The 3,699-nt window shown below is 39.7% G+C and overlaps 1 non-coding gene across 1 annotated transcript; it reads left to right on the top strand.

Annotated features, from left to right (window-relative positions):
* The first annotated feature begins 298 nt into the window (after nt 1-298).
* trnav-cac lies at nt 299-370 on the top strand. Its single transcript has one exon. It is a non-coding gene; the product is annotated as a tRNA-Val (tRNA).
* The last annotated feature ends 3,329 nt before the right edge of the window (nt 371-3,699 follow it).

The raw sequence follows: 3,699 nt of genomic DNA, 5'->3' as shown, positions 1-3,699 counted from the left end.
AAACGTATTATACTAAAAATATCTTTAGAAACTGGAGGTGTGATTTTTCCCCTGCATTTCGGCATGTTATAGCAAATGTCTTGTGGGAAGATTACAGTATTTAGCGCCACCTACTGAGTGCGTGTAGTGGTGTTGTGCTTGCTCGCTCATTTGTTTTGTTTCTCTATCACTGCCATTGCCACTGCCAGGTAATGTCAAAGCCATGATCATGAGTAATGGCCTGAGCTCCTCTTTATTGTACATGCTCTGGAGTCCAGAAAATTCATTTCCTAAAGAAGGAGCGACAAAGCCATGAAGGAGTCCTGTAGCTCAGTGGGAAGAGCACTCGCCTCACAAGCGAGAGACCCGGGTTTGATTCCCGGCAGGATTAAACTTTGGGCAAGTTTCCTTACTCCACACACCTGATAATAATCCCTCAAGAAAAAAAACAATAATAAATTGGTCATTTCAATCCATGACTGTTTGTGGGACACTGCTTTGTGCAATTGACTGCCGTGTTTTGCCCACCAATATACAGTCAATTCAAATTCACTTTACAGTATATTCTGTGAAGCACTTTGAGTCGTCTAGAAGACATGAAAAGTGCTATATCAAATGCAAGGATTATTATTATTATTATAAGGCTGATTTCCTTGTTGCAGAAAGTGCAACAAGCCAGATGTTCAAATCGTAATGAGAAGAAACCAATGTGGAATAACTGCCAGACAGGCACCATACAACTATACAGAGTATGCAGCGGTAAAAGCCTCGGAAATGCCATTGTCTGAGCAGATCAGCACATTGTCACGTTCCGTCCATGAAATGCCAACAACTGTAAAATATGTTTCTTTCCCTCACCTTAAAGTGGGATGAAGCTAGTGGATGCTCGTTTGGTGTATAAACACTGGGTTTGTGGGTTCATATTTACGCCAATGTTAATGATGACTCAGTACTGTATTGCAGACGGCAGAATGGGGTGATGTGTGGACGTAATGTACATTGTTATTGCCCTATTAAGATGGAGTGATAGGCAGATATTTTGGTAGAGAGGTATTAATGGGTATGGCAAACTGGCAGGTCATTGGGATTACGTGGCTCAGTGATAGCACTCTTGCCTCTGAGTCAGAAGGTTGTGGGTTCAAGCCCCACATCAGGATTTGGAATCACATAATGTAAACTGACATTCCAATGCAGTGCTGGGGTGGGTTGTTGCATTATTAGAGGTATCATCCTTCAAATGAGATGTTAAATCAAGGCCATGTTTGCCTAATCAGGTGGACATTAAAGATGCATTTCTATTCAAAAAGAGAAAGGAGTTTCTTTCGATATCTTGGCCAACAATCCTCCAAATAAAATTGGTCACTCACTCCATGACTGTTTGTCTGAAATTGCTGTGCGCAAACTGGCTGCCGCATTGCACCCACAAAATACAAAGTCAATCCACTTTACAGGATATTCTGTGAAGCAATTTGAGATGTCCCAAAGACATGATAAGAGTTGTATCAAATGCAACGATTATCATAAAATTAAATAAATAGTGGAATAGGCCTCGATGGGCTGAATGGCTTTCTCCTTTTACTCTTGTCCTATGTTTCGATGCGCCAAGCTCCGCCACAGTTAAGTGTTCACAGTTAAGATGCTACCCTGTGTGCAGCGCTTTAAAAATGCAATTTGTGTTTGTTGTCCTGGATAGCCTGAGAAGAATGACCACACACAGCCACCACAGTCAAAAGGCTTCATCCTCTCTAACAGTCCAGCACTAACAAAATATAAACAAATGCATCATTGGGAGTTTCTCCTAATGTCTTGACTAACAATTTCCTTAACACAATTGATTATTCACTTCATGGCTATTTGTGCGATATTGCTGTATGCAAATTCTCTGTGGCATTCGCCTCCAATATCTACAGTCACTACACATTACAATATATCCTGTAAAATGCTTTGAGATGTCCTCCCAACGTGAAAAGTGCTACATCAAATTTAAGGATTGTATAATTATAGAAGAAAGCTATTTGGATCTCTAACTGTTGAAATATAGGAGTCCTCTCACTGTGTTCATTCTTAGGCAAAGATGGATACATGTAGCATCTCTGCTAGGTTATAACCAATGCAATTATGAGTTCCAATGGCTCAAGGCATGTTGGACCATCCACCACAAATGTTTTAGAACCCATTGCTGCTTGCTAAGCTGCATTAATGGAAAATCGCTGCCCTGAAGCGACTTTAAAGAGCTGGCATGAAAATACAGAACCAACATTAAATAGCATTAATGGCTCATATCATGTTCTGGGCAGTATTTAGCTATAATGTAGCAAGATTTGAGATCTTGTCGAATTCCTCTAACGTTCCTTTTATTTGCCCACAGCAAATTAAAGGCGAATAAGAGTTAGGTGGGTTACAGAGTCTCACACTCTGGCGGAGTAACAGATTAAGCATTAAAAATATCTGCAACAGATTGGGTTTTTTGGATGAGCCAATGTGAAAAACAATTTCAGCAATCCTGTGGCTGCCTGTAATGGTTGTGTTAATAAAAGCAGCACTGGTTTTCTTTCAGTAGAAATGAAACGAAAAACACAGATAAATGCTGGGGATCTGAGATTTCTCGACGCATTCCTTAGCCTTAATACCATTGTTTAAAGTCTAAGATTATGTAGAAATTTAAAAAATTCTTGAATTCAATCTTAATTTAAAATCCAGTTTTCCACAGTTCTTTAAAACAATGCTGGAAATGCAGAATCTATAGATCAAGGCATGTTGGACCATCTACAACACAATGTTTTAAAACATTGCGCACAAATTGGCTGCTGTGTTCACCTGCAAAACACACAATCACTGCATTTTACACTACAACCCGTGAAAAAACGTCCTTCCAACATGAAAGGCACCAAACCATATGTAAGGATTATTATTATATTATTATCAAATTCAGGTTTCTTGTCTTCATATTCAAGTTTTTCCATGACCTCATCCTACTCAATCTCTGTGACCTCCTGCAACTCTCCCGGACAAACTGCGCCCCCCACCTCTTTGCTTCATGTTCCCCGCCTTATATAATAATCCTTGCATTTGATGTAGCGCTTTATCTTGTCATTGAGACTTCTCAAAGTGCTTCAAAATATACTGTAAAGTGAACTGACTGTATATTTTGTGGGTGAAACTCAGCAGTCAGTTGCGCACAGCAGTGTCCCACAGACAGTTGTGAATTGAGTGACCAAATTATTATTTTTTTAATTTACATTTTTGAAGGGATTGTTACCCCCGGAATGCCATCTGTCAATCAACTCACAACCAGGTTCCTACTTACTGTTACGTAAATAGAGGCATGTGGAGTAAGGAAACTTGCCTATGCTTTTACCCTGTCTGGGAATCAAACCCGGGTCCACCATAGGTGGGTGAGCTTTGAATTATTCTGCCTCTGCTCTCGGGAATCCCTCCCCACTTTAAAGCCCACTTTAATAAAATACTCCATTTAATTGCCTTGGGTCGTCCTTCTGACCTGAAAGTTGCTATATAAGAACAATTTGTATTTATATCAATGTACACTTCAGAGGGCTGAAATTTCTGCCACAGTTACGTGCCATTCAAAAGTGCAATGAGTGAGAACTGAGTCTGGAAATTATAAACTAGTTTGTCTATGGGTCTATGCTAATTACTTTGGGAGCATTTTATATATCAATGCTCACCTAAGAAGAACAGAAATTATGATTACAAGCAGCA

This window comes from Callorhinchus milii, unplaced genomic scaffold (assembly GCF_018977255.1).
Source record: "Callorhinchus milii isolate IMCB2004 unplaced genomic scaffold, IMCB_Cmil_1.0 Scaffold3, whole genome shotgun sequence".
NCBI classification, from domain to species: domain Eukaryota; kingdom Metazoa; phylum Chordata; class Chondrichthyes; order Chimaeriformes; family Callorhinchidae; genus Callorhinchus; species Callorhinchus milii.
Note: the sequence above shows the minus strand (reverse complement) of the source record. Positions and strands in the feature narration are given on the sequence as shown.